The 24,890-nt window shown below is 45.7% G+C and overlaps 1 protein-coding gene across 1 annotated transcript in view; it reads left to right on the top strand.

Annotated features, from left to right (window-relative positions):
* ETFA (electron transfer flavoprotein subunit alpha) overlaps positions 1–24,890 on the top strand; it is a 1,125,730-nt gene that overhangs the window by 804,439 nt on the left and 296,401 nt on the right. The gene's annotated exons all lie outside the window — the stretch shown is intronic.

Here is a 24,890-nt window from a genome sequence, read left to right as displayed (position 1 = left end):
GCATCAGAGGGGGTAATGTATCATTCTTTTTGATGTGTACTGTGAGAAACCTGTGAGTGTCCTTACATCTACTCCCCTTGGGTCCTCTTTTCAGGTGGCCAGGGAAAGCCATCACTTTTGGATCCTGACCTTGGGGACTGAGAAGGGAGGCAGTTATGGGGTATTGCTATCCTTGTCCCACTAACCAGGAAAATACCCAGAGATATTACCACTTTAGAAGCACCAGAAAGAGGGTGAAGAGAAGAGGGGTCAAGGGTGGGACATGGTATCCACCTTTCCCTATTGAAAACCAATCTAACTCCGAAAGCCTCTATGTGCCATTGTAAAAGATCTCCCCTCCTTGTCCTAGAATTTTCCTATGACAGTACTGGGACAAGGAAGAAACGACTAGGAGTGGTGAACACTAGTAACTCAGTTCACCACTCTAGTACTGAGACGAGGAACAGGTGACTAGGAGTAGTGAACACCTGTAACTCCTTTCACCACTCTAGTACTGGGACTAAAAATAGGCCTGCAGAGTAATGTGAAGTTCAGGCATGTCCCTCCAACTATGGTCAGGCAAGTCCAATTAGAAGCTCACACCCGCAACCTGTCAGGGTGTTGCATGTGTATAAGGGGAGACCAAGAGAGCAGCAAAGAGACCAACAGGAAGGGCTGTGTGGGCCAGAGCAACAGGGGGGCATGTGTGGGAGAGACCAGCTGGGGGCCCTGCTTGTGAGGAGGCAGCTGTGGTGGGTCCTGCAGCAATGCCAGGACGCTGGTATATGACCCCGGAGAGCCCAGGAGAAGTTTGACCGTTGGATTTCCTCGGGTTGGCGAGCCTCCTTGATCCGGGCAATGCAGCTGTAGCTGTGAGCAACAAAAAAGAAAGAAAACCACCTGGTGCGTCTGCGTAAGCAGAGCTGGCAGAGACCCCTGAGAGCCATCAAAAGTATGAGCGGGCAAGCTGGCAAGAGTAGCAGGAGTCCAGCGCAGCTACCCGACAGGACTGCTGGAGACGGGTGAGTGAAAGGGAGCCTTACTCGAGACCGGGGCCCTCTAAGGGGGCTCGATGTAATCAGAATGAATGCAGAGTGAGCTGAAAAGCATGCACAGAGTGGGAATGAACCCAAAGTTACAGGTGGCATGGACATTAAGCGGCAAAGTAAATAATGATGGAAAAGGGATAACTATTGAATGCCGAAGAGGGCGTGGATTGACAGCCATGCTGTAGGGACGCTTTTCTTCGGAGCTCCTGATGATCCGATTCGATCCTGGCATGCAGCATTGGCCCCAGCATGTGTTAAACCTCAGCAATCTGATGGATGAATGGTGTGGACATAGTCCTATGAAAGTAGAACGTTGAAGGTGCAGTGCAGGCAGAAATACAGGCTCGCAGGCACTCGCTAGCTTGCAGGTGGCAACCCAAGTCACGCAACATTACTGACGCAGCACAAGTGGTGCAGACGGCTACCTCCTGAAGTGGCGCAAGGTTGCGTGCAGTGCAGCACTGGAAGTGACGTCACCCAGCAGTAGAGTTCATTTTAAACACCTTGAAGGCAGCCCAGCTACCCTGTAATACATCACAGCCCTCAGCAGATATCAGCTGGTGCTCTGCAAAACAAATTATAAGCAAGCATGTAATTGAAAAAGGGCGGAATTGTCGGTCCAGTAAATCCACCCATGGCATCTAAGTCCCAAAACAATGAGTCGAAACAGCCGACATTGGACACTTTCACCAGACCCACGAACATGAGGGAAAACACCACACCAGTGGCCCCATCTACACAAGGAAAACAAGATCAAACTAAAGGAGACCAGCAAGTCCTGGATGCCATAGCGGCCTTCAAGGATTGCTCTGGAATCCAAAATGGATGCCATAAGCCTGGAAGTGAACCTTCTGAGGCAAGATGTTCGGGCTCCCGCATAATGCTCCGGATCACTAGAAAAAAGTGGCAGTGAACACAGCCGGCCATAAAGGCACTTCCAGGGACATACCAATACTGCAGCAGCAGCTGCAGAATCTTGAGATCTTGAGGGAAGAGTTGAAGATGCAGAAGGCTTGGCCAGACGCAATAACGTGAGAATCATTGGACTTCCATGGCGGGGACGAGGCACGAACCCCACCAATTTTATTGAAAATATGCTACTACAAAAAATCAGCCCGGCACCCTCACTTAGGGCTTCACAGTTGAAAGAGCACACAGGTCCTTGCCCTGCCACGGCCCATAATAGCTAGGATGCTCCACTACAAAGATGGAGAAAAGATTCTCGAACATTTTTTCGGAAAGGTGGCACAATACAGCGTGCATCAGCAAATATTACCGGACTATACCCAGCAGGTGCAGAGACAAAGGATGCACTTCACATCGGTCAAGAGGCGACTGCAAGGAGGGAACCTTGAGTACATATTACTATACCCAGCAAGATTGAAGGTGTGCAATAAGGGCGTAGCCAATTTTCTTTGACACCCCGGAGGATGCCCACACATGGGTGGACACGGAAAACTTACCATCTGAAGAGGTCCAACATAAGATGAATAAAGAGGACACATGCTGAAAGGCCAGCGGAATACAACGGGATAATGCCGAGTACGACCGGCAGATTGCAAAAGATCGAGACCTTTTGCACTGAACACAGGCACTAATAACTACACACAACGGGAGCCTGCAGTGCGCACTCTATCCGAAAACGCGCTCCGGAGAAGCGTCATTCCCCTAAGAGTGGATTGTTTCTGGAATACCAGTTAAGTATCCACCTGCCGCACCCCAGTCCCCAGGAAAAGCAACTGGGACAGGGGAGCGAAGAAGGGATGCCTGAGCACAAGGTATTGAGCTGGGCAATTGTTGGGGAGGGGGTGGGTATGGGAGTTGGGGTAGTTAGTGGGGAGTTAGCCTACAGATCTACGCCAGGAACATATGATGTGCGCATCAGACTGCTGAGTTATTTAAACTGCTACGGGATGGGGGACCTTAGAATAGCCTTGTGGAATGTTGGGGGGGCTCAATAGTTATATTAAACCTAATAGAATAATGGTATATTTGAGACGCCAGAAGATTGATATTGCATACCTTTTAAGAGATGCACCTCACAATGGACAGAAAAACTGCTCTTGCTAGGAAATGGAGTGGCACAAGCCTAGGCTCGCCATATTAAGCGTTTGCAAGAGGGGTTTTGATATGGGTGGCGCCGTCTGTACCATTTAAAGTCCTTAAGACTTTTAGGAACGATGATGGCAGGATGATTATTATCCAAGGGCTGGTGGAACAAAGAGAGCTCTGTATTATTAATACATATGTGCCGAACCATGATACTGCAGCCTATTTCCGCTCGTTATACCCCCAGATCGGCAAATACAGGGACAGCACTATAGTATGGGGCAGAGACTTTCACTGCACGTTGAACCCCAACCTAGACAGATCAGCCGATAAATTAATACATCCAGGTCCTCCGGCCAAAGCCTATTACAAGCATTCAAATTGTCAGATATATAGACAGCCCTACACCTGCCAGCACGGCCATATTCTCATTATACCGCCCCCAAGGATCTATACACTAGACTAGGTTTTTACAGGGGAAGTGACACTAGGTGAATTCAAGGAGACGGAATATAGAGCTTGGGTGCTTGTCGGATCATTCTCCCTTAGTGGTTACATGTCAAAAACACACCCCCCCTCACCCTTCCCCTCCTAGGGCACGCATACCGACCTGGAAGCTCCAGAAGCGAGTCCCTCAGAGATGGTGTACTGGGCACATTTGAGAGAGGGGGTTAAAAACTACTTCATAAACAATACTGGAAGTGTCAACTCAGCTGGCTCATTGTGGAAAGCTCTCAAGGTAGTGATCAGGGGGACGGCGATGGCTAATGCTAAGGTTATGCAGGATGTGATAGAATTTGACTTACGTAAAGCAGAAACTAGGCTAGAGGCCATGGACCGCTCGGGGGACTTGTCCAGCGATAGAGACCAAGAAGTAGCCCGACTACAGCAGTATGTTTGGCACATTGGGAAAGATTAGGCAAGCTGAACTACAAGACATATGTAGAAAGACAACATGCTGAAGGTGATAATCCGGGATGCTTGTTGGCCTGGATATACTGAAATGAGTCTAAACGAGAGTTGATATGGGAGATCGTGAGAAGAGATGGGATGGCTTGTGTAATGAGTGCTTTTATGATTATTATAAGGTGTTCTATACAGAGACATCAGGAGCACAATCGTCAGAAATAGATGATGCCCTAGCACAGATTGATCTCCCCAAGTTAGATGCAGGGACAGTGGATAGGCTTGAGGCCCCCATAACCATAGAGCTGGAAGCCACCATAAGAGAGTTGCCAACTGGTAAAGCCCCAAGGGCAGATGGATTGCCCAGCAAATTCTAGAAGGAATTCATAACAGACGTATCGCCTCCATTGCTAGCCATGTTTAACGAAGCTGTGGACATGGGTACATTGCCAATGTCGTTGAGTCTATTATAGTCCCACTATTAAAGCCCAATAAGCCTGAAACCAACTGTGGATCTTACAGACTCCTCTCGTTACTTAATCAGGACGGGAAAATCCTTATGGCCTTAATGGCCAATAGGCTTAAACCAGTAATATCCAAACTTATACATCCGGACCAGACAGGATATGTTCCAGGCAGGAACATTATGTGTAACCTAAGGAGGCTACACCATATCATTGATAATACCCATGGCAGTACACATTGATATGTGTGGCCTCGCTCGATGCAGTAAAAGCATTCAACTCGGTTAAATGGCCATGGCTAACAGCAGTGCTGTGTAGTTTTGCCATGGGGACAACATACATAAAATGGGTATGGATGCTATATACCAACCCACAAGCGAGAGTCAAGACAGGAGCCCACATTTCAGATCAATGGCAATTGAAGAAAGGTACCAGACAGGGATGCGCGTGGTCTCCTATGCTATTTATACTGGCCTTGGAGCCGCTAGCAGTGTACCTGCGGAAGGAATATCACGAAGCAGGCATAGTTGTGCAAAGTAATAGTAATTTGATATCTCTATATCCGGACGATATGCTTTTGTATTTACAACACCCAGAAACCAACTCACAGTATATTTTGGATGTGTTTGAGCATTATGCAGATCTATCTGGCATTACAATGAATGCACAGAAATCATGCTGGTTCCCTTTAGCCGCATACAGGGGGATTTCTCCTAGTGCGCTGCCTGTGCTACCGATAAAGTGGGAGGTCAACACATTCAGGTATCTGGGAGTAATGTCTTCCACGACCCCAAGACAGAATGTCTACAGAATACACTAAAGGCATTGGAGAAAGTGGAAAAGTCCATGGCTTTCTGGGTCAGATTGCCACTCTCATTGATGGGAAGAGCAGCACTGTTAAAAACGATAGTGCTCCAGAGGCTTCTTCATTTTTTTTACTACTTTCCCGTACAACATCCCCAAAGGCTTTTTTAACATGCTCGAAATTATATGTCACGGTTTCTTATGGCACAACACAAGGTGCCGGGTAGCACTAGCGAAATTGTAGAGACTGTACGAGCATGAACGCATAAAGGTTCCCAATTTCAAAGCATATTTTGTGGCGCGCCAGCTACAGTTTGTCACAAACTGGCTGTTGGATGAGCAGACCCAGGACACCACGTTGTTGCAGCCATCATGCGCCACATTTTATCTGAAAGAGGTGATATGGACGATAGCACTGTGCGCTCTGAAACCCCCGCTGCTGCTGATGCTCGGGAGGAAGATTTGGCACAGGGCCTGTCCCTTTTTAGAGAAAGTCACCTTACTCCACCCAGGCCCCATTAGTGTCACTGAAGGTGGAGGATCCAGGACTCTGGCTTAATGTATGGAAGTATTGGGAACCTACAGGGGTGGTAACGGTGGGAGACTTACTACAGGGCGGCAAACCGATGAACTTCAGCATACTCGCCTCTGAAATGGGGATATACGAGGGACAACACATAATACACGCTTCGCTCCTCGCTAAACTAAAGAAGTGAGCGCGCACAGATGGGGCACTGCAGGAAGATGATGCAATAGAAACACTTGGCGGGTGGACACGCGGTGTCTAGAATATATGAGTTACTAATGTCACAGAAAGGGAGACATGCTGGTACAAACCAGGCGCAGTTAGGAGACAGACCTGCAAGAACAATTAACAGATGCAGTCTGGGGAAAGGCATTAGCCTTTCATTAAAAAAAATGTCTAGGAACGCGAAGCTCCAATTAATAAAGCTATATATAATCCATAGGGCGTACCTAACCCCGAAGAAGATTGCTAAATTCAGCAATCAACTGACCAGACTGGCCCGAAATACCAGATTGGTTAATGTGGATCTGGTGCACATGTTCTGGGCTTGCATGCAGCTCCGACAATAATGGGAGGACATAGCATTGGCCTTGGCAAAGGCAGGTATACCGTTTGACACAAGTACCCCGTGGCATGTATGCTCAGCATTTTTGCGCAACCAAAACAGGCGAGACATGTCAGTAAGCTGAACGACCTATCATAGATCCTGGCGAAACGTAGAATAGCAATGGGGTTGAAAGCGCACAAGAGACCTGAAGTGCGCTTATGGTGGAGCGACCTGCAGAAATGGATGCTGGCAGAAACCTCGGCATGGCAGGAAGCAGAACGCTGAGGCCAAGGAGACCAAAACATAGACCTTGACTCCTGGAAACGTATAGTGCAGGAATTGATGGATTAACATTGATGGCTTTACCACATAGAATTCCTGAACGGAAATTGATGTTCCGCACAGACAGCGTACTAATGTGAACGCATATACCTAAAGTTGATGTAAGGTGTTAGTAGAATGTATGCGGAATAGGCTGGAGTTGGGAGTGCGGGGGGGGAGGCGGGATACACATCCACATGCTACTGGACATTTAAGAAAATATATGCAAAAGTCTAAGTTATATTGTTGTTTAAGAATCGATCAAATGTTTTTTGTTTTTTTTAAAACTATTGAATGCCGAACCGAATGAAAACTTTGAGAGGAAAGCTACGAGTTAATGAAAGTTCAATGGGAAAGCCCCCATTTCAAAGCAATAGATGAAATACGAACGCAACGGTGAAAGAGCATGGCAGAAGGTGGGGAATAAAATATGACCACTACAAAAAGAACATTGTGAATAAATACAGTGCAACAAGGCCCAAGACTGGCATAAGATGTGACATATTGTGGCAAAGCCAAGAGGCTAATCGGGAGAAGCCAGGAGAGTGTGAAACTGCACATAAAGCCAAGAGGCCGATAAGAAGCTAAGTGAATGTGAATCTATACACAGGGCAAATATAGAAGAACCTGTGTGGGCTGAAGAGCCCAAGATACCTGGTTGCGCTACCTGTGATGGATGGACCGTGTGGTCTGTCAACTGTGCCTAGATCAGGGAACCTTCCTTTGTGAAAACCAAAACATGATGAAACAAATCAAGAAGGAGCACTGTGAATGAACTGTTAATGCAATTCAGTAGGAATGTTAAATTGACCTGGAGTTGTGTTAAACATTGAAAGACTGAGACCCAGTTGCTATGTTGAAGTCTTGGGGAAGGGAACCCAGAGACTTGATGAACTGCCATGCTGTCTTGAGGACGGAGCCTCAAGACACTTTTCTTTTGAACTGTATTGCCTGAAGCTTGGGGAAGGGAACCCGAGGATTGTGTTGGAACTTTCTTGAACTTGGGGAAGGGGATCTGAAGAGCAAGCTAGGAGCTGGAAGAAGCTCAGAACTTTGTTAATCACCATTTCTTTTATTATTGACATCCCTAAACATTGTTTAGCTTTAGTTGTGAGGGCAAGGATAGGTTTTGGACACAGACAGACTTTTAAGTTGAACTTTCTGACTCAGACTTTCCTTAGTTTCGTTCAGGTAGGGAAATCCCACCTTTGCATAGGGCAAGTTAGGTATTCAACCATCCTGACATTTGATTTAATAAACCATCTTATTCTACTTCCGAGTCTGTGCCTTGCTTCCTGATGCCTACAGTACACACTGGGCAAGAAGACATGGGTGCACTGTAACTTGATGCCCCGGGTGAGGTTTCCCTTTTATTTCCTCCTCTGAGAGCTTTAATAGCATTACAGCCCTTACTATCGGACTCTGTTGGGTGCCAAGTGTCCTTCACTCTTGTTAGAGTCCCTCTCCTTCCTCTACAGATCACTGACTTTGGCAGGGTCACCTATCACACAACAGAGCCATCTGGTGCAAGTTCTAATACTCTATTAAACTGTATACTAATAACATTGAATATTACAGCGCTTAGAGCAGGCATAGTGCTGGATGATAAAAAAAACTAATGTTTGTTCTAATTGCAAATTGGGGCAGTGTTTCGGAAAGCACATTGCCAGACGAATACAAACCGAGAAATGGGGGTTAACGAAGTTTAAAGGAATGGTGCAGTCAGAAATATTATTGTCCCTATGGTTCGGCCATGTGTTTTTAACCGTAAGTCGATCGATCGTACAAACATTTCCTATGCACCTTACCTGAGTTTTTGTCTCTTGAACACAAGCGAAATCATGCAGCAGGGTGCGGCCATCTTCTGATAATCTTATCACTTGCCGCATCGCCCTGGGTCACCTGCGTTTGCGGCACTAAATCATATCCGCCACCCCTGAGCCTGACATCACCAAATCATTGATATTCTCCGCCTCTCTCCGTGACGTTACTGGGCAGCATAGCAAAACGCGCCCAGTCGTCACCTACGCGACTAGACGCGGAACCCGGAAAACAACACACATCGGCTCACAGCACAGCGCGTCACAATTAGGAATATGAAACTGTACTTTAAAAGGAAACAACAAGACTGTACAATTGGCAAAGTACATTTATTTCACATTAAATGTTTCAATAACATTCGGCGTCTGACAAAATCAATAAAAATGGGAATTTTTTTTCTTTGCTCTCGATCTGCGAATCCGCAAATGTTTATCGTGAGTCACGCGCTGTTCCTTTTGGGTACACAGGGTGTTCGTTTTGTCTAAATGAAGCACTTCGGTCGCACAGTGAATTGCAAAGCTGGTGCATGAACTTGGCACTAGACCACCGTAAAGGTTGTTATGTTGCTCCTAATCGTTTGTACCGCGTACGGGCATATTGGACCTTGTCTGTCGTCCCAAAAGACGGTTAAGTAGATCCAGTGATTGACATGTAGCTGCAGCTGGTGGTTGAAGAATCCATCGGTCAGGGTAGGAAATAGATGACAATCACAGAATGGCACGGTGTACCTGTTTGAAAAACCTAAAAATAGAAATGTGACTCAGTAGCCGATCTTTATTACAATTAATCATTTTCTTTATTAGCGCAGAGTGACACAATGTGAACCGAGAGAATACAACATGGAATATCAAAGTACTCCGCTATTTACTTCTGAGTATAGTGCAATGGAGTATGTTGAGCTCTAAACGTAATGCGTAAACTGGGGCAACAATTCGAGGTGCACAAACAATGTAATGATTTGTTAGCCTAGAACCAGGGAGAAACGAGTGGTGGGGTCTACATGCGTCTCGATGCTGGCCTGCCCATGTGCCCGGTAGATAGCCCAGCGCACAAAGGTTGTACTAACACTTCATTGCAATATGCCACACAGAACGAACAAGTACAATGTGACCCAGCAATAACGGTCAGCTATTCGTATTTCGACTAGTTCTGGTATGAAATCGTCTAAAGAGAAACTTACATTATTTTCGGCATTTCCATTCTCTTGGCGTTATTCGGACCGTAATGCAGACTCCTCCGTTCGTGTCAACGATTTTTCATAGACTGAACTTACATGTAACTCAGTCCAGTTTTGGAATGAACAACCTTATCATATCATACGTTATTACACCCCCCCTTCAATTCAATCCCTTCCGGAATGGTCCCTGTCTCTCAAGGTCAAAAAACAATAGAACCTTATACTGTGCGCGGGACGCGTGGGCCTCCCAGCTCCCAAGCAAAAATTCAAAGCTGGTGACCTTCACTCACAATGAACATACATTCTTACTTTGCAACATCCCGTGTCAATGCATCCATGAGAACATGAATTTTGAAGCACGGGCCCTGGAGGAAAAATTGGGGGCTGTCACTCCTTGTTCGTTTTTGCTGCTGAGGGGTAGGGGAAACTTGCCAATGACAGAATGCCCCCTACTCCAAAATTATAGTCGATGTAACACAAAAACTGAGTCAAAATGTGTCTAGGAATAGGCCCACCTCTGCTTATCTCATGGCCTCCTACCCCATGGCATGTTTTCACAGTCGGTACTTCTTGCGTGCCTAGAATGTTTTCGTGGCCTAGGTCTAATCCCCTTTGTGTGACGAGCAGATATCCAGTTTTTTGCAGAACTTTATGGCAAGGCAACTGCCAAAACCCAAAGATTCTTACACACTGTTATCCATTGGTCATTAACACGAAAAATGAAGGTCCCAAAGTAGCTCGACTAAACTGTGAAATGTGAAAGCAATCGTAATAATTGTAATATTCTTTTAAGAAAAGGACTAAGAGGATAGATTTCAAAAGACAAATTGCATACTTTATTTGTACAGTTTAAAAACATTTTTTGCAAAAATAAAAACAGATGGTAATCATTTGAACCAGGTTTTGAACGATTTAAAGAGCTCTGCTTTGGGTGGACATGGCATGTTGGCAATGTTTTGTGGCAATGTATGTGTTCTCTGAACAGATTTGTGCGCAATTCCATGAGTGTGCATCTCGACGACATTAACAATAAGATCTTTCACAAAATCGAATTCCATTTTCTCATATACTGGTTTGACAACCCATTTTTTGCTTCTTTTCGTAAAGGCCATAGTGTAGCGAAGCATCCCTAGGTTTCCTGCAGTCCTAGATTGTTCCCGGCCTACATTCTCGTAATGCGCTAATACCGCTAGTAAAGTCCTAGATTTCATCCCTTGGATGCCGAAATGCAATCTCTTTGGCCTGTACTTTAGGCACATATTGTAGAACACCTCAATCTCCCGTGTGACAGAATTCTGAGAGTCCCTTCAGATCTCTTGATAAAGTTTTATCAAACACAATCTTCTCAAGGGCTTTGTGTGGAGGTGAAGATGGGATCAACCACTTCTTCTTCCGTGCCTGCTCTGGGGACAAAGGGCCATGTTCACATTGGTGGAAATGTTGGTTTTCTGTCCAGTGGTGAACGTTGGAACAGTGGTGCATTAGTGACCGCCATTTTTCCAGTAGAATTTCCACAGACCCATCACATGTTTTGGAGCTCCACCAAAAATGGTTGCTGAAAGACTGGGACCATTGTGAAATACTTTCAAAACCTTTTGTTTTTCCCTGCCGCCGATATTTCTTTGATTGATTGATTTGGCAACATGCCATACATCAAATTGATGTTTAATATTTGGGTACTGCTCTCTCATTGTCTTGGCTATTGAAACGTGTCTGTCCGTGGCTATAAGGTCGATTTGCATTCCCCTCGATTGTAGAGGGGATCTTCTACAATCATCTGGAAGAAATCATCTTCCAGTGATTTTATAAAACCAAGTTTCTCCATGGCCACTGAGGATTTACATTGGGACACCTGCACGACCACCGAACTCACAATTTTCTTACTTTCCATGTCCTGAAAATGGTAGGTGCAGTACTTAGCAGACAATCTGGGGCTGTCACACTGTCCATCGCCGGCTAGCCTGAACCGTTTGTCGGGGAATGTACTTTGAATAGCCAATTGTTCAATTTCCCAAGCTTCACTAATGGCAGGGAATAGATAATTACGTTGGTATTTGTAGTATTGCGTTTTAGAAATGGAAATGGAGTCCCACAAACTGAAAGAAACTGGATAACTTTGTGAAACTAGACCCATTGAAAAGTAAATCTGCTGCACACAGTAGATTGCCAGCTGGCAGTTTCCCCACCATCGGTTGAGTGGACCAGGAAAAAGTTTTATGTGACTTTTCATAGGTGGCATGTATTTTGAGGTCACTGCCTTGTGTTAGACGAGTCACGCTCACCAGTGGCTTCCCACATACTTCCCCTCCCACAGAATGCACACATTTCAGCATCTTTATAATATCCATCAAGCTGCTGTCGAATACTATGTATTTGGCCTCTTTTATTAGACTGTCATCCGGCAACACTGTTGTTTCGGACTGAACCGTCGTGGACATATCAGCCAAACTGGACATACTATAGTCGATATCTTTGTCTGTTTCGTCGGTCAATAGTGTTGATGCTTCAGTCTCTGTCATTTCAACATCTGTTACTTGACCATGGATAGGAGAAAACATCAATGTGGACTGTGTGTTTTTTGGGGGGCATTTCTTGGGGGTTGTCGATTGTGTCAAGTGCTCATCGAGTAATGTAAAACCATCTTCTATAAATTCACTTTCACCTTCATCTGGCGGAGCAGGCGCATTGTAGCAATGGTCCAAAAACACTTTGCTGGATTTGCCGGTCATGTTAAATTCATTTTCTGGCCATTGGACATAGGCAGCTCGAGTGAGCACAAGCCACGCCTCAATTAATAGTTCCTCCATGGTGAAAACAGTTTGGCAAGCAGCATCTGTCATTTGTATCGCTGTCTGTGTCTGCATAGTACGTACTGCATCGGGCAACTACAGGACAGATGGGAAAAGGGATGTTCAGTGTAAATCCAACATACAGTGTTGTACAATTTACATTTAAAAAAAGCATGCAATGAAGGCCTCAGCACAAAACAATTGCCAACAATATAAAGTGTTTATAGCTAACCTTATTTTTATTTCTTTTCTTTGAAACCTTCTTTACTCTAACATCACCATCAGCGAGCTGGTGCACCGATTCAGATCCACGTGGCTCCCGTTCAATATACGGATCTTGTATACATCCCTACAAAAATAGTATCCATTTAAAATAAGTCATTTGCATTACACATATAATTAGACCGACTCTTTCGTTAGATGGTACTGTCAGTACGCATACCTCTGGCTCCGGATCAACTGCAAGGTCTGGTTCTGCAACAACAACAAGGGATAATGTAATTGTAGAGGACGCTTCAGCATCTCCCTGAAACACAGTGCTTGCATTAGTAAGGATGAATATATTGGCAACTGGACACACAATTTGGTAAGATGACAAAGGTACATATCAATAGTAAAGTACGAATGAAACATTGTGTAAAACAATGACACGATATGTAAATATGATCAGATTATCTCGTCCAATTGAACTGTGAAGACCCATACCACTGTCACCGGATCTACTAAGAGGGATGTTGTAATTGTAGTGGACGCTTCAGCATCTCCCTGAAACACAATACTTGCATTAGTAAGGATGAAAATATTGGAAACTGGACACACAATTTGGAAAGACGACAAAGGTACATATCCATAGTAAAGTACAAATGAAACCTTGCGTAAAACAATTACACGATATCTAAATATGATCAGATTATCTCGTCCAATTGAACTGTGAAGACCCATACCACTGTCACCGGATCTACTAAGAGGGATGTTGTAATTGTAGTGGACGCTTCAGCATCTCCCTGAAACACAGTACTTGCATTAGTAACGATGAAAATATTGGAAACTGTACACACAATTTGAAAAGACGACAAAGGTACATATCAATATCAAACCACGATAAACATTGTGTAAAGCAATGATACATTGCGAAAATATGATCACATTATCTAGAATTCCGTGCATAAAACCAGTCTGGAACAGAATAGCTAGGTAAGATTACCTGATACGCGCTCAAAGTGGTTGATGACTCCAGGCAAGACATGGATGTTGAATCTTCGGTGGATAGTCATGGAGTTGGATAGGGAAAGTATTATTCGATTTAGAAATTCCAACATTAAAAAGTGGCATGTAAGGAGACTGAATACGAGAAAATTATGCTTATGTAAATGCATAATATAGCAGTTATCTGTCCCCATAAATCAATTTTCTATGAGGGTTCTCAAAAACAAGGACTGATGTTTAGCAAAATAGTCATTATTTAAACAGCTATTCAATCATATAAATATCGAAAGTATTATAATTGACATTTACACCGAAATACAGGCATAAAGCTAAATCCGGAAGCGTGACTCACCTGTGGTGGCATTTTCACGAATAAAGTCGGAATAGCGTTCGGGAGCAATTTTTGAGTTGTTCTCAGTTGATTCCTCTTTGTGTACAAGGATGTGTCGTACATATCCGGGTTGATGTGCAGGCTGCAGATGCGGTATCGATGACCCCTCTTGTCCTCGAAGACTTGTTTGACTCTACTTTCAAGCTCTTCCGGTGGATATCCGCAATATCTGACCCATTCTCTTATTCGATCAACAGTCTTAGGGAATACACGCATTGTAATGCCTTCGGATTTGTCATGGGTCTTCGAAAAGCAACCGAAAATAGAACATGCAGGCATTGTTGTAAATTCTGCAAAATAAAGGTAAACAATATTAGAATATTATTTTGCATAAAAATGTGAGAAAGGATTAATTGGACCATCCATTGTTCATTGCACGCTTTCTTTTGGGCACCACAGCTAAACCAGTGCAGCGTGGGCGGCTGTATTATAGGATACATTTCACAAACGATTAATTATTGTGTTGAAAATCAGAACATGTTACTCGTCCCTAGAATCCCTTGAATGTTCTATCATGCACGAAAAGGAAACATGCATATACTATAGACACGGTCCGCGAAGGATGCAAAACGATGCCAATTGACATTGATGAAAATTGATACATCGATAACATAACAAAAGAAACTCAAGTCAATAGCAATGAGACAAATTAACATAGCACTACTGAGTACGTTACTTCGAAATAGATATACATTTACAAATGAAGGAGATATGATTAGGATACATGCCCTTACCTTGACCAACAAACAGTTTGATTCAGCAAGCAGAGTAATTAGTGGCAGGAGAACAGGGGGATGTTCATAGGTAGCACACTGACAAGTTCACTCGAAGCGTTCAGAGTAGCACATTCACGAGTTGACTTGCAGTGCTCGATGTTCTCATGGTAAATATCAAGTGGTTTATAAAGAAAAAAAGGGGTTATTTTTGTGAATGAATGACGTGTATATGTTCTGGTATTATGTGTATTGCAGGGGTGCGGCCTGCTTGAAGGGGAGCATGCCTGGAGACCCAGGGTCTGAGGAGGCCATGTGAACAATGCCCCGTGGGTGAAGTGTACATGGTGTTTGGCACCTTGGCCGTTTCCACCCCTGCCAGCCCCCATTGGGAGGGCACATCCACGGGTGCTAACAGTCATTGATTCTGGAGGGGTGGAATGAGGGGCCTGAGGCGTGCAGGAAAGGCCCGGAACACTGCTGAATGGAGACACACTTATGTGGATTGCAGGGGCGCGGCCTGCTTCAGGGGATCCTGCCTGGAGACACAGGGTCTGAGGAGGGCATGTGAACAATGACCCAGCGCGTTACATACCTTTGAAGTGTACATGGTGTTTGGCACCTTGGCCGTTGGCACCCCTGACAGCACCCCATGGCAGCGCACATCCACTTGTGCGAACTGCCTTTGATAGTGGAGGGGGGATGGATTGGCCAGGGGCGTGCAGGCAAGGCACGGGAACACTGCAGAATAGAGACACACTTGATTCACTTAAAAACTGAAACAACCATTGATAAAAAAATTTGTGTTTTATTTGGTTTCTTATTTTGATGGCACAAAAATACTACACATTGTAAAGGTCTGGTTGCAGCTCAGCGAGGGAAAATCCCCTGTACTGACCGTTGTCACTGGGGAAAGTTTGTCTAATGGCACCAACGACACAGGCGGGTATTACTCGTGGAACGCGGTGTCCAAGCCTCCCGTGAAGCCACCATGTGTACGAACGATAGGCCAACAGCCGGTACCACCTGTGAAAGAGAAAGATACAAACTGTCTTTAAATTACCAAGATAAGTGCATTAAACCTTAGTTGTCAAGACAATTCTTGTATCCAATGGCATTTTTGCTAGGACAAATGCTCACTAGACACTGCACAATATTGAACAACTTTTATGCGACTATTACTAGAGAATTGCAAGACTAAACTGATATGACAATGTTATATTGAATTTACGAGAATATAGGGGACAACCATGAAATAGTAGTGGCCTAACTGACATCACAACCAGACTATACTTACTCGTTACTTGGATTACGAGGGCAAACTGTTGCGCGAAGTTCGTGCATAAGCACCATCAGAATCCTCAACACGGACCGTGTGAGGCAGGCTGCCGTGAAGTCTGGCAGCTTGGTCACACATTGCGGCTGTGGATCGCCTTGCGATATGTAGGACAAGCATCCAGACTTTTCTCGGCAGCTGCAGTTCTCCTCCTCGGTTGGCATTAGCGCGCACCGATTGCAGGTACACCAGGCGGAAACACCATCCATGCGACTAGGCCCAGGCTCTTCATCTGTTGAAACGTCCGCCCAACTGTCGTCCAAAGCCCCATCGTTTACGCAGCTTTCTTTTTCCAGTAAATCCTCCTCAGAATACTCGGGCTCGTACAGGTAAGGCATTATTGTTACCATTGTGTGGTAAACAAACGAAAATAATTTATAGCGTTGGTACTGGTATCTTCACACGGGCTACAAGCAACGAAGGTAGCTGACCAGAGCACAGAAACGAATCACAGAATACTCAAAGAAATACAGTGAGAGGAATGGAAAAGAAAATCTGCTGTTGTGTGTTGTGAAACGGTCTGTTTATACTTATCGAGGAAAGAGGCTTCCTGCCGTTTCCATGGCGACACATCTTTAGCTGAAGCGCAGAGAATGTTGACACGAGACGTGCTTTGGCGTTGTGAAATGGGCGGTACGCATCTAGTGATGTCAGGCTCAGGGAATATGATTTAGTGCCGCAAATGCAGGTCACCCAGGGCGATGCGGAAAGTGATAAGATTATCACAAGATGGGCGCACCCTGCTGCCTGATTTCGCTTGAGTTCAAGAGACGAAAACTCGGGTAAGGTGCATAGGAAATGTTTGTACGATCGATGGACTTGTGGTTAAAAACACATGGCCGAACTATAGGGACAATATTTTCTGACCGAACAGATCCTTTAAGACGTCAACCCTGTTGATAGATGTTCAAGGATTTTAATTGCTGAGTCTAAGCTAAAGAAAGAGGCGGAACAAGACAATGATTGATTTGTTAATATTCTCCAAGTGGATATATTCAGTGGACAGGCCAAACATTCTTCAGTATAAGAGTATGTTTAAATGAAGATTTGGAGAAATTGAGTCTCAAGAATATCATAAGGAAATATGTAGTTTTACAGCTTGCTGATATGCTACATTTAGGACACTTCATAGCTCTTTGAAGTCACTAGTTAAGTGCCATGTTTGAGACTTCCAATAGGGGGGAAGTTCTCATGGGCAGTCTACTAGGAAGTCCATTAATGTGTTTATGGGAGAAACTATTCATGTATAGTACTGTCTCTCAGCCGATCAGGGGACACATACTATAGTCCATTCAAAGCACAAGACAGACACAGGTAAAATTGTAATGGGCAAATGGGCTTAGTGACAGTAGACTACAGTGCAAAGAGAAGAGGCCAGTACTGGCACAGCAAAGAGGGTGGCTGTCTAGGCATGGCACATAAATTTGCTAAGGAATGCCGTAATGGTACTAAATGGCTGCAAGATGGAAATTGCTGGAAAATGGTGTGCATATCTGGGCATATACCACAAGTAATACCTATGCACAAGCCAAAACAGTTGGCTTTGCCAAAGCTTGTTTTACAGGATTTAAGTTTAAGGAACCATTGTGGCTACACACTTACTGCATATAAAGCATGTTGCTGAAGGCACACTTAGTTGAGCCATTTTTATTACACCAGGAACACATTAACAGCTGTAGGTAAGTCATGACGTCTCAGAAGACTGCTTAGAAATAACAGTTCCAAGACCTATACAGCGCAGTGATTGATGTACTGCTTGATAGTGCTATCATAGAGATCTCAGGAGGACGTATTCTGGGAGGGGAGTGACACATAGTGGGTGGGAATGGCCATAGGGAATAGCACGGATAGGGAAGTCTATGGATGGGTAAATAACAAAACGTCTACTGGCTGTGTTCTCCTCACATCCCTTCTCCCTCACCTCTGCACTTGAATGCAATAGTTACGACTTATAAGTGGTTAGTGCGACATGGCCATTCCAATTTTTTAGGCGACTGCATTTACTTTTTCATTGTAGCAACAAATTGATGCAACTCCATATCTTTCAATATATGGTTTTAGGCAAGCTACTATGAATGCTTTCTCTCAAACATGGAAGCTTATAAAGAGCTTTTGTTGAATTCTGGCTTGCCTCCTCCAGGCTGCATGAATGTATCTTGTGCTGACGCACCTCTTCTCGTTTGTTTCAGTGGATGAAAACCTTCTTTATGCCCTTTGCTAGTTTACTGATTCTTTTTTTGTTAGGTTGGTTAGATTGATTCCTTTTATTTTGCCTTTGCATGTGAGAAGGAAAGTTTACCCCAATTCAGAGTTTCAGGATTCCGTGGTTGAAATATTCCCCCCGGCTGGCTTTTTGGTTCAGCCCTGGTCATTCTGCTGGCAATGAGATTACTCTAGTCCTGCTTCTGCAAGCAAAAAGGAGTCTGCTCTGCCCCTTTAGCTTTGGTTAGTATTGTACGATTCGGACATCTGTGCAGCTCTATCAATGCATCTTTTGTGGTTTTCTACCTCAACTCAACACTTGTTGTACCTTTTTTAAGGTGTGTAGTTGTAGGGTCACCATAATTGATGTGCTCTGTCTTTGAGCACTAGAGAGTTGGTCAGTCAGTCAGTCAGTGATGTGCCAGGCCCCAGACATGTGCTTAAGCTTCAAAACCCTGAAAATGTGTATTTACATAGCTTATCTGTAGTCTTGCATTCATTCTTTCAGTAATCGATTGCATATTAGCAGTGATATCATAAGTGGATTTATCAACTGCCCACTAAACAGATTTCATCGTGGAGAATTGTGTTTCTGGCCTGCCCTTTATTATCACTGGAATCACAAGTCTAAATTATTGAGTGACGATTAACCTTAATGTTTGGTTTTTCATGTCTGGCTCCAGTCATTTAGGTCCGCTGTTCCATTTATGACCATATTGTCAACTGTTGCTTGTCAGAGTGGATGTTAGCAAGCAAACTATAGAACTCCTTCAGCAACTTTTGAAGAAACCATAATTGATGGACCTTTAGGTTAACTACCATTTAAGTCCACCTTTTTATAGGTGATTTTAGGGAAGATAGTCATGGGACAAGTACAAACCTCAGTGGTTTATGTATTCATAGATGTTTCCCAGTTTGCATTTAGTGTTAGAAATGATTTTCAGTTCTTGGTAAGGGAAGTCTCTTAACATCTCATGTTAGACTGATCAGCCTCCCTGGGTCCTGTTGTAAATCAGCTGTGTGGTGAAATTAACACCTCAAGCACAAAAGCACCTTTGCCCTAGAATATTTTTACTGTAGCCAAAGCCATGTTATGTGGCAATGCTGGCCAGAGAAAATCATAGGGTATCTGAGAATTGATGGAGGGGGGAAGGAGGAGGCAGAAATGTTATTAGAAAAGCATCAGACTGAGAAGGTAGGTGGTTGCCACCAGTCCAGCTGTAAAACTGAGTGAAAGTGTATGGATGAGATGAGTTGCAGACCAGAGCTGTTGGAGAAGAGCATTCAGTGAAAAAGTGTCTAAAGCGTAGAGGATGCTGGAAGAGCTGACCTCTGCAGAGCCACCAGACTAGCACCGGACTGGAAGAAAATAGTGATTCAACAACCGAGCAGGTCAGAAGGGGAAACGGTTAAAACAGATGACAAGCACTGGTAGCCCATCAGCGAAGATCAAAGCACATAGGAGAGAACACTGCAATCAAAAATGGTAGCGTCAGGAAGAGGAAAGATATAAAACATACATTACAAACAAGATTTTGTTTTTTATACAATGTACAGGAGGTGACTCGAGTAAATGCAGGACAGCCCCTTTTCCTTCTCTGGGGGGGCGTATAACAATATACATGCTTAGTCAATCAGCTGGTTAAACAGTGCGGAAGATGGACACTGTGTGATTGAGTTGTCAACGCAACTGTGTTTCGGCCTTTAGAAGCAGTTGAGACGTGCTATTGTTAAGTCTGCTTTCATCAGGACGCGCATTTGGAACGTAATCTCATTCAATGGGATATTCTGTGGTGGTCGTGCATGGTAGATTCATGCAAGTCAGAAATTCATTCAAAATCTGTGGATTGATGGCGCATGGATCAAAGAACCGCTTCACTGTAAATTCCAGTGCTGTGCCGCTGGCTGGAGCATCCGTGCAGAGCCGACGGAGGCATCCGTTCTTCAACACAGGGAGCCGGCTCTTTTCAACCAGCGGCTCATTTTCAGGCCAGTCTCGAACTGGGACACCCGAAATCCCTCATTTGTGAAGCGGTTCTTTGACCCATGCGTCATCAAACCACAGATACAAGATATACCGATTTTGAATTAATTTATGGAGTGCACGAATCTAAAATGCACGACCACCACAGGATGTCCCATTGAATGAGATTCTGTTCCAATTCCCTGTACTGATGAAGGCCGACTTAACAACAGCGGGTCTCAACTGCTTCTAAAGGCCGAAACACAGCTGTATCGACAACTGAATAATCACAGTGTCCATCTTCCACATTCTTTACCCAGCTGATTGACTTAACATGTATAATATTATACGGCCCCCAGAGAATGTAAAGGGGCCGTCCTGCATTTACACGAGTCACCTCTTGTAAATTGTATGAAATGAAGAAAATAAATTATGTATGTTTTTATATTTTTCCTCTGTTGCATTTTTTGAATGTATGATACCACGGTTGTATACGAATTGTTCGTATTACAACTGTTTGAATGACAATTGACCTTTTCACAATTGACCGAATTGTGAAGGTCAATTGTAACGTATATGCGGGGGGAAACCCCCCACCCAACCCACACCCGCCCAAAACCCCTTATATATATATATATATATATATTTCTGAGGCTTGTGGAATCTGCTTAGATCACATGCTGTGCATAGGCCGACATCTAGTGGAAGCTGCGGAGTATTACAGTTTGTTTTTCGAAATTCGAAAATGGGCGTCGACACAGGCGTGCCAGTAATACTATCCCTAGTGTGACGTCCACTGTACCCAAGATCCCTCACGCGTCTAGGATCCTCAGATTGTTTTTTTCCGCCATACTGGTCGGAAGCATCTTGCGGAGTCCCCTGGCCTTAGCCATACTTCATACTTTTGCTAATAATTATAATTTATAATTCTTTATTGACATCCTTCCCCACCCCAACGTCGACCCTCGAAACTCGACGACGGCTGGAGAAGACATCGACCGTCGGCTGCTGCACGACGGATCTGGGCCTCGGAAGGCCGCTGGCCTCGGCCCGGGCCTAGTAGGCCGCTGGCCTCGGCCCTGCAAGTAGGGAGAGTGGGGGGTGGTACATACTCTTCACTCTTGGTATATAGGTATACCTTATATATTTCCTACACTTATCAGCCCGCTGCCTCAAGGTGCGTATGGAGGGTACCCCTTTCCAATTCTGCCCCAAGTGCAACCGCAAATACCCTTGGGTCGACAGGCACGCCACGTGCAATCTCTGCTTACCGAGGGACCACCCCGAAGCGAACTGCAGAGCGTTTAGTAGGTTTAAACCTAAGACACTTAAGGACCGTTCGACAAAGCGTTGGGCCCACCACGCCAGGCAGGCGGCCATGGCAGCGGAGGGCGCCTTCAGCGATGGCAGCGACGCCGTACTTTCGGACGGCGAGGGCATTACAGCGTCAAAAGACAGCCGAGCGCAGGTCCCCGACCTCGGAAGGTTGTCCGGCAGGGCGGCTATGGGGAAGACCCCCGGCGACGCAAGCGCTACACACCCTACACACACTAAGCACACTAAGTCCAACCGAACCTCGACGACGTCGACTTCTCGGAAAGAGGCACAGATAGAACGGTCCGACTCGGTGTCCTCTGGGCGCTCTCGATCGAGATCGCCTCATGACGCAAGGCAATCATCCACTCTTGCCAAGAGTGCCTCGCTCCCTAGACTAACGGAAGTTCGATCGTCAGAAGACGAAGACGACTTCCACCCCCAGGCCGCGCTCCAAGAGACAGAGCCCGCAGTTAACACCAGCGAGGCCCCACGCTCAAAAGACACAGATACCTCTCCCGATCCTCGACGCCAGGCGTCGAAAGTCTCCGGGGCCTCCAAGGGACAGGGAAAACATTTTTCCACGCACGGGGAGGGGGGAAAACAGCGGAAAGCACATTCTTCCACTCCTGTAAGACCATCCTTACCCCATAAACAGACAGACAAATACAAGTCTACTGAAAGATCAACTTCCAGCAAGGCTAGCCTTGATAAGATCCCTAAATTGCCTACTAAAGTCATCCCCTGTTCCAAACTATGGTCCAGTGAAGACATAGACAGGGTCATGTCAAGGATGTCTTCCTTGGCTGATTTTTACGACAAAAATCCAGAGCATTTCCTCTCGTATGACCCTCAGGGGGCCACACCCTCAGGTTCCACTGATCCTATCCCCCTAAGTAAAAAGGCCCTGTTCGAAAGACCTGAACCCTTCGAGGTGCAGCCTTACTCTACTCCATACTCTACTCCATACCCCAGGTACCAAGCACAGCCTTTCCCTGAGGGGGACCAGGAGTTTGAATTTATGGAGGAACAGACCGGGACTGAACACTATGCGGATGATGAGGACCAGGAGGAGGGAGAAGATGAGCAGGAAATTTACAGAGTAGATTCCCCGGTAGAGAGCGAAGCCCCAGTTACCGACTCGCCAGTCGATAACCAGCCCCTCCTTAATGAGGTTCTCGCTCGCGCAGCAGAACATTTTCACATCGACACCCACGGTGTACAGGAGGAAAGGGACTTCGCAGAAGAGTTGGTGGGAGAGAGGAGGCCGGTCGCTCAGACCATCCCTATCCTTAAATCCATCCAACGGAGAATAGATCCGTCCCTGGTGAACCCTAACCTCACCAGAGCAGTCAACCCCAGGGTCGAAAAACTTTTCCGGGCAGCCCAGTCTGACCCTCTCTATATAAGAGGACATCTTAAACCAGACTCCCTAGTTGTTACCAACACTCGGAAGAGGGCTGGAACACCCTTATCGTCGTCAGAAGCTCCTCCCGACAAGGAGAGCAAGAAACTGTACGGGTTTGGCAGAAAGGTAGCCTCAACGTCCGCCTACCAAGCAAGAATTGCTAACTCCACCACCCTGTTGGCCAGTTACAACTGCCATCAATGGGAAGAGGTCGCGGCACTCATAGCATCTGCTCCTGAACCGTTAAAGGGCCAGTTGGCTCGGATCTCGGCAGAAGGGAGAGCCGTGTCTGGTTGCATATTAAAAGCAACTTTCGACGCCGCGGACAACGCAGGAAGATTGATAGCAGAAGGTATTGTTATCAAAAGACATGCGTGGCTACGGCAGTCGGGGTTCAAAACAGAGACTCAGGCTTCATTAATAGACAAGCCGGTGGAACCCGATCTATTGTTTGGGAAAGCGGTCGAAGACGCACTTAAAAACGCCAAAGACGAATACGAAACACTGAAATCCCTTGGCCAACTAACCAACAAACCCCCTAACCAGAGGGGGAACAGTAATTTTCATCGCCCACGCGGCCAAAATTCACAAAGAGGCAACTATGCCCAGGGACAGGGTACACAGTGGAACAACAGCCAGCAGTCTACCCAAAGTTTCGGCAGGGGTAACAAAAGAGGTCGTGGGAGAGGCAGAGGCAGCCCCAACAAGGGAGGTGGCACGCCTCCACCAAAGCAGTGACGCTCAGTTCAGGGTCCCTTCTCACGCAACCCCAGTAGGGGGACGCATTTCCAACTTCACCCAGGCTTGGGAAGGGATCACCTCAGACAGATGGGTGCTGTCAACAGTGTCCACAGGATATTGTATAGAATTACTGCAGCGTCCCCGGAACCATCCTCCACGACAAAGAGTACACTCCTTAGAACATCAGAAGATCCTTCTCGAGGAGATCGCCATTCTGCTAGAAAAGGACGCGATAGAACTCGTCCCAGGACACCAGGTAAACAAGGGTATCTATTCAACTTACTTCCTTGTGCCGAAGAAAGATTTGACAATGCGCCCAGTATTGGACCTACGGCCTGCCAACAAGTATGTCAAGCCCCAAAGATTCCGTATGACCACGCTACAAGAGGTAATCCCCCTCCTAAAAAAGGGGGATTACATGGCAACCTTGGATATGAAAGATGCTTATTTTCATATTTCCATGCTCCCGGCGCACAGAAAGTACTTGCGCTTCAAGGTAGACAGTCGCCACTACCAATTCAAGGTACTGTCCTTTGGGATAGCTTCAGCACCAAGGGTATTCACCAAGGTACTGGCGGTGGCAGCTGCACACCTACGCAGGGAAGCAATCCCAGTGTACCCTTATCTGGACGACTGGCTCATAACAGGGGAAACCCCAGGAATTTGCAGGACAAACATTCAAAGGACTATCGACCTCCTCCACGAATTAGGCTTCTCAATCAACGAGAAGAAGTCAAGCCTGGTGCCAAGCACCTCAAAACAGTTCCTAGGAGCTATCCTAGATACTCAGAAAGGGTTGACCTTCCCTTCGGAAGAAAGAATTCGGAATATACTACTGCAAATTCCGCATTATCAGTCCGGTCAACAAATAACGGTACGCAAAGCAATGCGGTTACTGGGCATGATGGCGTCATGCATTTACCTGGTCCCCCACGCGCGACTGCGCATGCGTCCCATGCAGGAATGGTTGGCGAAACAGTGGTCTCAGGCAGGTGGTCAGTGGGACGATCTAGTGGTCGTTTCGCCAACACTTGTACAGAGCCTACACTGGTGGACAAGAGAGAATCTCGCAAGGGGAAAACCCTTTTACGATCCCGAAGTACAGGCAGTGGTGACTACAGATGCATGCCTGACTGGGTGGGGAGCTCACCATCTCCACCACACAGCTCAGGGTCTCTGGTCTC

The sequence above is a fragment of the Ambystoma mexicanum genome, chromosome 11, assembly GCF_040938575.1.
Source record: "Ambystoma mexicanum isolate Mex_15411 chromosome 11, UKY_AmexF1_1, whole genome shotgun sequence".
In the NCBI taxonomy this organism is placed as follows: domain Eukaryota; kingdom Metazoa; phylum Chordata; class Amphibia; order Caudata; family Ambystomatidae; genus Ambystoma; species Ambystoma mexicanum.
This window is presented reverse-complemented; position numbering and strand designations above follow the sequence as displayed.